Source organism: Oncorhynchus masou, chromosome 24 (genome assembly GCF_036934945.1).
Source record: "Oncorhynchus masou masou isolate Uvic2021 chromosome 24, UVic_Omas_1.1, whole genome shotgun sequence".
Lineage (NCBI taxonomy): Eukaryota > Metazoa > Chordata > Actinopteri > Salmoniformes > Salmonidae > Oncorhynchus > Oncorhynchus masou.
In genome coordinates, this window is record NC_088235.1 from 91,952,352 (window position 1) to 91,965,957 (window position 13,606).

Sequence of the window (13,606 nt, forward strand, 5' to 3'; positions counted from 1 at the left end):
ATTTCCATCGTACTACAACGAGATCTTCTGCGCCACGGATTGAATCAGTTCACTGTTAGATTTCTGTCAGTGAAGTGAAATAAGCCAGATGTCTGTGAGCAGTAATGATCTGTCAGCCCCCAGTCATTTTAGGTCTCACTCAGGGAAGTGCTCTTGTTTCGGTAGGAAGGTTCAGACACATCCAGTATCATGACACAAGGCGAGGCCCAGATGCAGACACAGGAGGCAGATGATTGGAGTTTAAGATGTTTAATAAATCCAAAGGGAGTAGGCAAGAGAATGGTCATGGAAAGGCAAAAGGTCAAAACCAGTTCAGGGGGTACCGAAGGGCAGGCAGCCTCGAGGTCAGTGCAGACAGAATGGCCAGGCATGAAGTCCAGAAAACAGGAAAGGGTCAGAACCGGGAGGACTAGCAAAAGGAGAATTGAAAAAGGAGTATGGGAAAAAACACGCTTGCTGACTTGATAAACATACAAGACAAACTGGCACAGAGAGGCAGGAAACACAGGGATGTGTAAGTGCATCAGTTACAGTGTTTTCCACTACCCCTAGCTTGTAGACATTAATTCATTTTATGGGTGTCTTTCACTGTACTCTGGTTATTAAACAATGAATAATGAGACCTTTTCTATTTTATCCATGAGAGGTTACTGCAGCATTAAAACATAAAAGACAGCTCTCTTACCCACATTACCTACTGACTGCACAGACCTAAATCATGCTCTATTGCTCCTCCTAACTCCTCCCCAGTCATCTGATATGTCTGTCTTGCTCTTACCCCAAGGACATTGTATCTTTTTTAATTACACCCACTTGTTTAGTACTACAAGCAGGTTGATGATGGGGGGTCAACATAATTAAAGTGGCATTTAGGACGTTGTCTGAACTCAGACCTAAAGTCAGTAAAGCATACTAATGGTCTGGTTGGTAGAACTGATGTTTGGATGAGAAAATAGACAGGTGATTTAGCTGTCACCATTACTATACTCTACGTCACTGCTCCTGGCATCTGCTGCTCAGTGTTTTTCCATGTCATGTTTGAGCTCTAGGCTGTCTTGGGATCACTCCCATATGTTTGGGTAGTCTTGTAGACCTAGCTAATAGTATTACAATTATCATATCTACAGTGCCTTCAGAAAGTATTCACAACTCTTGACTTTTTCCATATTTTCTTGTGTTAGAAGATGGGATTAAAATTGATTTAATTGTCATTTTTTTGTCAACGATTTACACAATACTGTGTAATGTCAAAGTGAACGATTAATCCTAAACTTTTAAAGGATTATTGAAAAATAAAACACTAATATACCTTGATTACATAAGTATTCAACCCCCTGAGTCAATTCATGTCAGAATCACATTTGGAATGATTACAGCTGTGAGTCTTTCTGGGTAAGTCTTTAAGAGTTTTGCACACCTGGATTGTACAATATTTGCACATATTCTATAAAAAATGATTCAAGCTCTGTCAAGTTGATTGTTGATCATTGCTAGACAGCCATTTTAATTTCTTACCATAGATTTTCAAGACGATTTAAGTCAAAACTGTAACTAGGCCACTAAGGAACATTCAATGTCGTCTTAGTAAGCAACTCCGGTGTATATTTGGCCTTACTGTATGTTTTAGGTTATTATTCTGCTGAAAGGCGAATTTGTCTCCCAGTGTCTATTGGAAATCTGACTGATCCAGGTTTTCCTCGAGGGTTTTGCCTGTGCTTAGCTCTATTCTGTTTCTTTGTATTCTTAAAAACTCTTTAGTCCTTGCCAATGACAAGCATACCCATAACATGATGCAGCCACCACAATGCTTGAAAATATGAAGAGTGGTACTCAGTGATGTGTTGTATTGGATTTGCCCCAAACATAACGCTTTGTATTCAAGTCATAAAGTTCATCTTTGCCACATTTTTTGCTATTACTGTAGTTTAGTGCCTTATTGCAAACAGGATGCATGTATTTTCACTCTGTCATTTAGGTTAGTATTGTGGATTAACTACAATATTGTTGATCCATCCCCAGTTTTCTCCCATCGCAGCCATTAAACTCTGTAACCGTTTTAAAGTCACCATCAGCCTCATGCTGAAATCCCTAGCTGGTTTCCTTCCTCTCCGGCAACTGAGTTAAGAAGGACACATTTATCTTTGTAGTGACTGGGTGTATTGATACACCATCCAAAGTATAATTAATAAATCACCATGCTCAAAGGGATATTCAGTGTCTGCTGTTTTTTACCCATCTATCAATAGGTGCCCTTCTTTGTGAGGCATCTGAAAACCTCCCTGGTCTTTGTGGTTGAATCTGTGTTTGAAATTCACTGCCCGACTCAGGGACCTTACAGATAATTGTATGTGTGGGGACAGGAAATGGCGTAGTCATTTAAATATCATGTGAAACACTATTATTGCACACATCATTAAACATTTTGTAAATGAAGGGTGCCTGATCCTTATGCAACTTATTATTTGACATGTTAAGCGCATTTTTACTCATTAACTTAGTTGAAGTCGGAAGTTTACATACACCTTAGCCAAATACATTTAAGCTCAGTTTTTCACAATTCCTGTCATTAATTCCCTGTCTTTGTCAGGACCCGGTTACGAACCTGGGTCTCCGGAGTGAGAAACAGTCACTTAACCAACTGAGCCACAAATAGTCAGCAGAACCCAGAAGATGAGGCAGACACAGCAGTACTTAAGACGGTGTATTTAATAAAGTAAAAAAGGAGAAGTCCTTAAATACAAAAATGGCAAATCCAAAAGGTGGTAGGAATAGCACAAAAAAGCCTCAAGAGACACTCAAAAACAAAAACAGAATTCCACAAGAGCATCCACCGGAATCGACAGGAAAACACAGAACACTAGGGCTGGGTGCTAACATACAAACACAGAGCACAGAACTGAGGGAAACTAAGGGTTTAAATACAATCAGGGAAAACGAGGCACAGGTGCAAATAATAATGGGGAACAAGGGAAAAAACATAAGGTCAAAAAGCACAATGGGGGCATCTAGTGACCAAAACCCGGAACAACCCTGGCCAAATCCTGACAGAATCCCCCTAGGAACGGCTCCTGACGTTCCTACCAGCTCTCTCAGGGTGGAGGGCCCTGAACTGACGAATGAGGTCAGGATCCAGGATGTCTTTGGCAGGAACCCAGGAGCGCTCCTCGGGACCGTAGCCTTCCCAGTCCACCAGATACTGCCAGGACCGCTGCACCCGGCGGGAATCCAGTATCCGATGGACGGTATAAGCCGGATGGCCTCCAATGACACGAGGCGGAGGGGAGGTCTGTCTGCCGGGACAAGGGGAGAAAAAACAACAGGTTTTAACAATGAAATGTGAAATGTGGGATTAATCTTAAGGGATCTGGGTAAGTGTAGGCGATAAGAAACTGGGTTAACTCTCCTGGCAACCTTGAAGGGACCGATGTATTTTTGGGACAGCTTGCGAGACTCCACCCGTATAGGTAAGTTTCTTGTGGAGAGCCAGACTCTCTGGCCGGGGCGCAGGGTAGGCCCGGGACGGCGTCTGTTGGCTTGTTGTTGGTACCTCTGTGAGGAACGCATAAGATTAAGACGGGTCTTCCTCCACATAAGCCGACAGCGTCTGACGAACTTCAAGGCTGAAGGCACTCTGACTTCTGCCTCCTGGTCCGGGAACAATGGAGGAGCATAGCCAAACTGACACTCGTGCGGGGACATACCAGTGGAGGAGGAGCGCAAGGTGTTGTGCGCGTATTCGGCCCAAACAATAAAGGATGACCATGTGGACGGGTTGTCACGAGTCATACATCGGAGGGTGGTTTCCAGCTCTTGATTCATCCTCTCTGTTTGGCCGTTGGACTCCGGATGGTACCCTGAAGATAGACTGGCAGAAGCCCCCATGAGTTGGCAGAAGGCCTTCCAAAACCTTGAGGCGAACTGGGGACCTCTGTCAGAAACCATATCTTGAGGAATGCCGAAGACTCGGAACACATGATTAATTACCAACTCAGCCGTTTCCTTGGCAGAAGGTAACTTAGTCAGAGGGACGAACCTGGCCGCCTTTGAAAACCTGTCGATTATGACTAGGATAGTAGTATTGCCATGGGATGGAGGAAGTCCAGTAATAAAGTCCAATGAGATATGGGACCAGGGTCTGTGGGGAACAGGTAAAGGGTGAAGGAGTCCTTGAGGGCGGAGGTGAGAAGATTTGCCCTGGCAGCACACGGGACAGGCATTGACGAAAGTGGCAACGTCTTCTCTTATGGTAGGCCACCAGAACTTACGCTGGATGAACTCCAAGGTGCGACCTACGCCCGGATGACAGGTGAGGCGAGAGGAGTGCCCCCACAGAAGGACCTGAGTCCTCACTGCCTTGGGGACAAACAACCGATTGGCAGGACCTCCTTTCGGGTCCGGTTCGCTAGCTTGAGCACGTCTCACGGTATCCTCAACTTGCCACGAGATCGGAGCCACAATCTTAGCAGCAGGAAGGACAGGCATGTCCGTGTCATCTCGAATGGCAGGAGCGTAGACTCGGGACAGGGCATCCGGTTTGAGATTCTTCGACCCGGGCCGATAGGTGAGGATAAACTGGAATCGATTGAAGAAAAGAGACCATCTAGCTTGTCTAGAGTTCAACCGCTTCGCCTGCTGGATATACTCCAGATTTTTGTGGTCCGTAAGCACTTGAAACGGGTGAGAAGCCCCCTCGAGCCAGTGTCTCCATTCCTTCAATGCCATCTAAACCGCTAGGAGTTCACGATCCCCACATCGTAGTTCCTCTCAGTCGGGGTAAGCCGGTGTGAGAAGAAAGCGCACGGATGAAGCTTCTTGTCTTCACCCCTCTGAGACAGGACAGCTCCAACACAAACCTCTGATGCGTCTACCTCCACCACAAATGGTTCATCCGTAGTCGGTAGTATCAGGATGGGAGCAGAGAGAACGCGCTGCTTGAGTCCTTGGAAGGCCGTCTCAGCTTCTCTTCCCCACAAAAACCTTGCATTGCCACCCTTGGTTAAAGCTGAGAGGGGGCTGCCACCAAGCTGAAGTTCTTGATGAACTTGCGGTAAAAGTTTGTGAAGCCCAGGAAACGCTGAACTTCCTTAACGGATTTGGGGGTGGGCCAATCCGCTACCGCCCCTACCTTCCTGGGGTCCATTTGGACTCGACCGGGTTCCACTACAAATCCCAGGAATTGTACTCGGGATGAATGGAATTCACATTTTTCGGCTTAACGTACAGATGGCTGTCCAGGAGGCGTTTGAGTACTTGTCTGACATGCTTAGTGTGTTCTTGAAGGGAGCTCGAAAAGATGAGGATGTCATCCAAGTAAACGAACACAAAAATGTTAAGCATATCCCTAAGCACATCGTTTATGAGCGCTTGGAACACCGCTGGGGCGTTGGTCAGGCCGAAGGGCATCACCAAGTATTCATAGTGACCAGTAGGCGTGTTGAAAGCGGTCTTCCACTCGTCACCAGGTCTGATCCGCACAAGATGGTATGCGTTCCGCAGGTCAAGCTTAGTGAAAACAACTGCTTCCTGGAGCAGCTCGAAGGCTGTGGCCATAAGGGGTAGCGGGTAACGGTTACGGACGGTTATGGCATTGAGTCCCCGGTAGTCGATGCAAGGACGTAATCCACCGTCTTTCTTGGCCACAAAGAAAAACCCTGCTCCCGCCGGGGAGGTGGATGGACGCATGAGGCCTGCTTCCAGAGCGTCCTTGATGTAGGTATCCATAGCAGCTCGTTCGGGTGGAGATAGGGAAAGATCCGACCCCTGGGGGGCAAGTGCCCGGAAACAGGTCGATGGGGCAATCGTAAGGTCTATGGGGTGGTAGCATGGTGGCCCTCTGTTTGCTAAACACCAGTTTGAGGTCATGGTAACACTCGGGAACTCGGGTCAGGTCGATGGATTCTAAAGACTCGGGAGTAGAACTCGGGAATTCTGGAAAATACAAGTAGCTTGGCATGTAGGACCCCACTGCTTGATAGTGCCCACAGACCAGTCGATGTGAGGGTTATGGCTGTGAAGCCAGGGGTATCCAAGGACGAGAGGGAACTCGGAACAGGAGATCAAATGAAAGTTCATCAATTCCTGGTGTTGTGAAACTGAAAGTCGCAAGGAGGTAGTGACATGAGTGACAAGTCCAGATCCCAAAGGGCTTCCATCCAATTTAGTGACCCTCATGGGTTCACTTAGAGGTTCAGAGGGAACGCCATTCTCCTTCGCCCAGACACCATCCATGAAGTTACCTGCGGCTCCAGAGTCTACCAAGGCTTGAAGGTGAAGCTTGTGGTTGTCCCAGGAGAGGGTGACTGGAATGAGCAGACGGGAGTTGGACGGATGGGAGGAGGTTATGTTTCCCGTTACAGTTCCCCCGGTCTGTACGGGACAGAGCGTTTCCCTGGAGCCCGGGACACGTGGAACGGAAATGGCCCGGTTTGCCGCAATATAGACAGCGTCGCTCCCTCATCCGGCGGTCTCTCTCAGCCTGGGAGATGCGTCCAATCTGCATGGGTTCCGATGGAGCCAGCGAGGATAAAGGTGGGGACTCGGAGCTGGGACTGATAGGGGCTAGAGGTCTACGGTTGAGTTCTCTCTCTCTCAGACGCTGGTCAATGCGTGAGGCCAACTTGATCAGGGACTCGAGATTGTCCGGTGGTTCCCGAGTGGCCAGTTCATCTTGGATAGTGTCGGAAAGGCCTTTCAGAAAGCACACCGTGAGCGCCTCGTTGTTCCAGCCACTCGCTGCTGCCACCGTGCGGAACTGGATGGCATAGTCCGTCACGCTGCGCCAACCTTGGTGGAGAGTCAGGAGCTGTTTGGCTGAGTCAGAACCACTGCTTGGGCCTTGAAACACTCGTTTGAATTCCTCAGCAAAGGCAGAGTAGCTGGCACAGCAGGAACTATGGGCATCCCACACAGCAGTAGCCCAGGCCAGGGCTTTTTCCGACAGCAGGGTGATGATATAAGCGATCTTAGACCGGTCGGTGGGAAACGACGAGGGTTGTAGCTCAAAGGAGAGAGAACATTGGGTGAGAAACCCTTTACAAGCACTTGGATCACCTGAGAACCGTTGGGGAGGTGGAAGACGAGGTTCAGCCAGGGGTTAACTGCCATGGGTACGTGAATCTGAGGTACTGGGACGGGAACTGTTGCCGGGGTAAGACAATCAGATATTTGCTTAATGGAAGTCAGCATCTCCGACAGAAGATGAGAATGTCTAGCCATTAAGGCCTCTTGCTGAACCAGGGCGGCTTCGTGGCATTGGACAGTCTCCTGGTGGTGGGACAGCATGGCAAAAGGTCCTGGGAACTGGCTGCCTCTGGGTTCATTTTTGGCTCTGTGTTTCTGTCAGGACCCGGTCACGAACCTGGGTCTCCGGAGTGAGAAACAGTCACTTAACCAACTGAGCCACGAATAGTCAGCAGAACCCAGAAGATGAGGCAGACACAGCAGTACTTAAGACGGTGTATTTAATAAAGTAAAAAAGGAGAAGTCCTTAAATACAAAAATGGCAAATCCAAAAGGTGGTAGGAATAGCACAAAAAGCCTCAAGAGACACTCAAAAACAAAAACAGAATTCCACAAGAGCATCCACCGGAATCGACAGGAAAACACAGAACACTAGGGCTGGGTGCTAACATACAAACACAGAGCACAGAACTGAGGGAAACTAAGGGTTTAAATACAATCAGGGGCAAACGAGGCACAGGTGCAAATAATAATGGGGAACAAGGGAAAAAACATAAGGTCAAAAAGCACAATGGGGGCATCTAGTGATCAAAACCCGGAACAACCCTGGCCAAATCCTGACAGTCTTAGGTCAGTTTGGATCACCACTTTATTTTCAGAATGTGAAATGTCAGAATAATAGTAGAGAGAATATTGATCCCAGTGTGTCAGAAGGAGAGGAATCCGACTTCTGGAGAAGTCTTGACATTTGGCCCATTCCTCCTGACAGAGCTGGTGTTATTGAGTCAGGTTTGTAGGCCTCCTTACTCGCACACACTTTTTCAGTTCTGCTCACAAATTTTCTATAGGATTGAGGTCAGGGCTTTGTGATGGCCACTCTAATACCTTGACTTTGTTGTCCTTCATTTTGCCACAACTTTGGAAGTATGCTTGGGGACAATATCCATTTGGAAGACCCATTTGCGACCAAGCTTGAACTTCCCGACTGATGCCTTGAGATGTTGCTTCAATATATCCACATAATTGTCCTTCCTCATGGTACCATCTATTTTGTGGTGTTCACCAGTCCCTCCTGCAGCAAAGCACCCCAAAACTTGATGCTGCCACGCCCATGCTTCACGGTTGAGATGGTGTTCTTCGACTTGCAAGTCTCCGCCTTTTCCTCCTAACATAACAATGGTCATTATGGCCAAACAGTTCTATATTTGTTTCATCAGACCAGAGGACATTTCTCCAAAAAGTATGATCTTTGTCCCCATGTGCAGTTGCAAACTGTAGTCTGGTTTTTCATGGCGGTTTTGGAACAGTGGCTTCTTCCTTGCTGAGCGGCCTTTCAGGTTATGTCGATATAGGACTCGTTTTTACTGTGGATATAGATACTTTTGTACCTGTTTCCTCCAGCATCTTCACAAGGTCCCTTGCTGTTGTTCTGGGATTGATTTTCACTTTTCGCACCAAAGTACATTCACCTCTAGGAGACAGAATGCGTCTCCATCCTGAGCAGTATGACGGCTGCGTGGTCCCATTGTGTTTATACTTGCATACTATTGTTTGTACAGATGAACGTGGTACCTTCAGGCATTTGTAAATTGCTCCCAAGGATGAACCAGACTTGTGGAGGTCTACAATTTTATTCTGAGGTCTTGGCTGATTTATTTTGATTTTTCCATGATGTCAAGCAAAGAGGCACTGAGTTTGAAGGTAGGCCTTGAAATACATCCACAGGTACACCTCCAATTGACTCAAATTATGTCAATTAGCCAATCAGAAGCTTCTAAAGCCATGACATCATTTTCTGGAATTTTCCAAGCTGTTGAATAGCACAGTCATCTTAGTGTATGTAAACTTCTGACCCACTGGAATTGTGATACAGTGAATTATAATTATAACAATTTTTGGAACAATTACTTGTGTCATGCACAAAGTAGATGTCCTAAGCGACTTGCCAAAACTATAGTTTGTCAACAAGAAATTTGTGGAGTGGTTGAGATATGAGTTTTAATGACTCCAACCCAAGTGAATGTAAACTTCCGACTTCAACTGTATGTAGGCTTGCCAAAGCAAAGGGTTTGAATACTCATTGACTCAAGCATATCATTTTTAATTAATTCGTAAACATTTCTAAAAACATAATTCTAGTTTGACGTTATGGGGTATTGTGTGTAGGCCAGTGATACACAATCCATTTTAAATTCAAGCTGTAACAAGAAAATGTGGAAAAAGTCAAGGGGTGTGAAAACTTTCTTAAGGCACTGTATCTATTTATGTCAATGTTTACTTTCAGTTCTCTAGTCAGACCATGGTGGAGTGTTTATTTGCATTCTAATGTAATAGGGCTTGAAAAAAACCCTGCCTGGGGGTATATTTGCACTCAGAAAACAGAAATTAAATCCTCTGTTAAAGGTCATTGGTCATATGATGACCATTAGACATGTGATTTTTGACCTACAGTGACCCTTCTGCTTACAACAAAACACCCCATTCTCTTTCTTGGTCTATGTTTAGCCTCTTATTTCACATAAACACTATGACGCAGGTACATATAGTATAGTACACCATTGTGATAGAAATACAAATAAAATGTTATTGCTCCATTTGGTCACATGGTTAATAAATGTGTGAATCTAGGTTCCTCAATATTGTTTTCTCTCATTTTGTTGCTGTGGTCTTATCTTCATGTAAGCCACATAATCTTCCCCAAACACCACCTATAAGCTGAGACAAGGCAGGGTTGATATGATGTAGGCTACTGATAAAGGGATCGAGACTTATTTTGATGTTTGGACCAGAAAAGGGAACTGTAGTTGTTTATGATGATTAATTGACGCAGGGTGAGTACATTTGACAATGTGCTCTCCCGTCCATTGGACATTTTGTCTGCAGGAACTCGCTCTTTTTCACTAGGTCCACTCGTCCAAGTGCCTATGTATTTGTGGTATGATGTGAACAGTACGAATTTGTGTCACTACCAAAGTCTAATAGTTTTAAATTACTGTTTTGTATTGTCTGGAAACTCACTTGTAGGATTAGCTTGCAGTAGGTCACTTAAAAAAGAGAAGCCGTGCATTCTTTCATGATGGTTTTTCCCAAATAGTAAACAAACATGCCCCATTCCGCAGGTTCTGGGTTAAAGGGTGGGATAATCCATGGTTTTCTTCTGAGTTGTCTTGTATTACTCGTAATCTAGCCTGGGCTAAAGCAAGGAAATAATGTTCTGATGCTGATTGGCTTAGTTTTAGGCAGTTACGAAACAAGTGTTCTTTTCTTCTCAGGAAGACCAAGTCTGAATATTCTACGTCTGTTACCACTGATAATAACCTGAATGACCCTAGAAAGTTTTGGAAGACTATTAAGTCTATGTCTGGTAACAGTAATGTTAATTACCGTCATGTGTTTTGAAGGACTCTGTTGCTATATATGACAACTGAAATGCTGAATTGTTTCAACGAGCACTTTGTATCATCTGGTAGGCTGTTTGAGTCAGTGTCCTCTGTCTCTGTACAACCCTGTGTGGATGAACCAGTGAGAGCTGGTCAACTTTTAGCTTTTTGCCATTCTCTGTGCAGGTGGTACATAAAGCACTGAAATCCTTAGATCAGAGAAATCCCGCAGGTCCTGATCTTTTGGATCCCTGCTTTTTAAATCTGGCAGCTGATTTCATAGCTGAACCACTTACATTTCTGTTCAATCTAACCCAGGAATGTAATGAAATTCCAAAGATCTGGAAATCAGCATTTGTCCTAACACTTTTAAAAGGGGGAGATCCAACTCTTTTAAATAATTATAGGCCAATCTCAAAGCTGTCACCCCTGGTGAAAATACTTGAAACCCTTGTAAGTGAACAGCTGAAAGAGTTTTTATTTACTAACTCCATTTTATCAATGTACCAATTGGGCTTCAGGAAGAAGCATAGCACAATTACAGCAGCCATGAAGATTTTAAATGATATCACTGAAGCCATTGGCAAAAAACCACACTGTGTCTCACGTTTTATTGATCTCTCTAAGGATTTTGATACAGTTGATCATGCTATATTAAGGCAGAGATTGTCGAGTGTAGGTCTTCGGAGCATGCAGTTGCATGGTTTGCTAACTATCTGTCTGATAGAACTAAGTGCACTCAATTTAATGGGCTTACATCTGTTAAATTGAATGATGTGCCCCAAGGCTCTGTATTTGGTCTTCTCTTATTCACTATTTATATAAATGATTTAGACAAAAACATCCAAAATGCACAACTTCATTTTTCTGCTGATGATACTGTTATATACTGTTGTGCCTCGTCTCTTACAAAAGCTTTCCAGAACATGCAAACTACTTTTTATACTGTTCAACATACCTTGTGTCAATTGAAGCTTATCCTCAATACTGACAACTAAACTAATGGTGTTTTCTAATGCAAGAAATAGACCTCTGAACCTTTCACCTATTATTACCTGTCAGGGCAAGGAGATGGAGGTTGTAACCTCATATAAATATCTTGGAATTTTAATTGATGACGGCCTCTCTTTTAAACTCCATATTCAACAACTTACAAAAAAAGTGAAGCTGAAATTGGGATTTTATTTTAGGAATAAGGCTGGTTTTTCTTTTGAAGCCAGAAAGAGGCTAGTATCAGCTACATTTATGCCTTTACTAGACTATGGGGATATTTTATATATGAATGCTTCCGCTCAGTGTTTGAGATCAATTGACACTGTTTACCATGGCACTTTGAGATTTATTTTAAACTGCAAAACCCTTACGCACCACTGCACTTTGTATACCAGGGTTGGCTGGCCTTCTCTAGTCACTCGTAGGCTCAGTCACTGGTATACTTTTATTTACAAAGCCATTTTGGGTTCACTACCCTCTTATTTGGGCATTTTATTGTTCAGAAATGTGGTGGGTACTCTCTTCGTTCGCTGGACGTTATCCTGCTAACTGTTCCAAACGTCCGAACTGAATTTGTTAAAAGGGCTTTCATGTACTCTGCGCCATCGTCTTGGAACACCTTACAAAATACTTTTAAACTGGAAGAACTTGTCCCGATTGATGTTTTTAAATCAAGGATGAAGGATTTTGAGGCTGATTCCCTGACCTGTCAATGTTTTTAATTTGCTGTTTTTTTTATTTTGTTATACTCTTGTGAATTCAATGGTTTTTACTAGATTACTTGTAGTTTTTCATGTTGTCTGTAATTTTTTGTAATGACTTGGTGCTGCCTATCTTGGCCAAGGCGCTCTTGAAAAAGAGATTTTAATCTCAATGAGCCCTTCCTGGCTAAATAAAGGTTAAATAAAAAATAAGAAAATATTAAAATAACCTTTGTGTGTGTGTGTGTGTGTGTGTGTGTGTGTGTGTGTGTGTGTGTGTGTGTGTGTGTGTGTGTGTGTGTGTGTGTGTGTGTGTGTGTGTGTGTGTGTGCTCACACAGGCACAAAGGTTATTTTAATATTATTATTTTTACACACACACACACACACACACACACACATCCAACAGTTTGTTATCATACCCTACCTACTGTACATCTCTCTCAACCCAGTGTCAACCAAACATCCTGTTTGTCCATAATCTGAAGTGTAGGGATACCAAGCTTCCTTCCCTCACAACCTACAGGATCATGTTAACACCAGCTAGACAAACACGCTTTAACTTTACTGTAGGTGATGCTTTGAATAGCAGGTTAATCTCATGGGGACTTTGCCCAGGAACAATACCGATAAGACAAGTTCCATTATAATCTTGTTTTAGGCCTCAGAGGCCTGGCAGGGACAGGTTTTCCTAATCTCTCTGTGGAGAATTGTGTTGAAACAGCAAGTGTGGTGATGGTTTCTGAGATGAGCATTGGACTTGGTGAGGGGTGTCAGGTCTTCAGGCTAGTTTTGTTTGGTTGTGGGTGGTGGCATTGGTACCAATGTGGTCTGTGTACTATAGGGGTTTATGTGGGTTTTCTCCACTATGGTGTCCCTATCACTGGAGACAAAGCAGAGAAATCCCAGGGACAGAGCAGAGAAAACACTGGGATGTCTGCAGCAGTGCTGGGAGGGAAAATTACTTCCACGTCTCTGGTGAGAGTCCTGATAAGCTGAGACAGTCGACTTCCTGTACAGCTGAGCCTCTTCAGCTGCAACACACTCACTGGTGAATCATTCACCGAAAGACACACGCCGGAACACAAATGCCGGAACACACACATGAAAAACTCTCTCTCATATCCACATATACACAAACACATAGATACTGGCAGAGGACAGGACACCTGTGTTTTACCTTGGTATTCTATTTGTCATTTGTTTTTCCGGAAGGAAGAGACCAACCCAATGTTGCGACGAGGCAGAAAAAACATCCTGAAGTTATCCAAATAAAGATCACTGACCTGCCCCCCTCTCTGCCCCGGCCCCCTCCGCCTTCCCTTGTTTTCAATCTCAAACAGCTTAATAATGA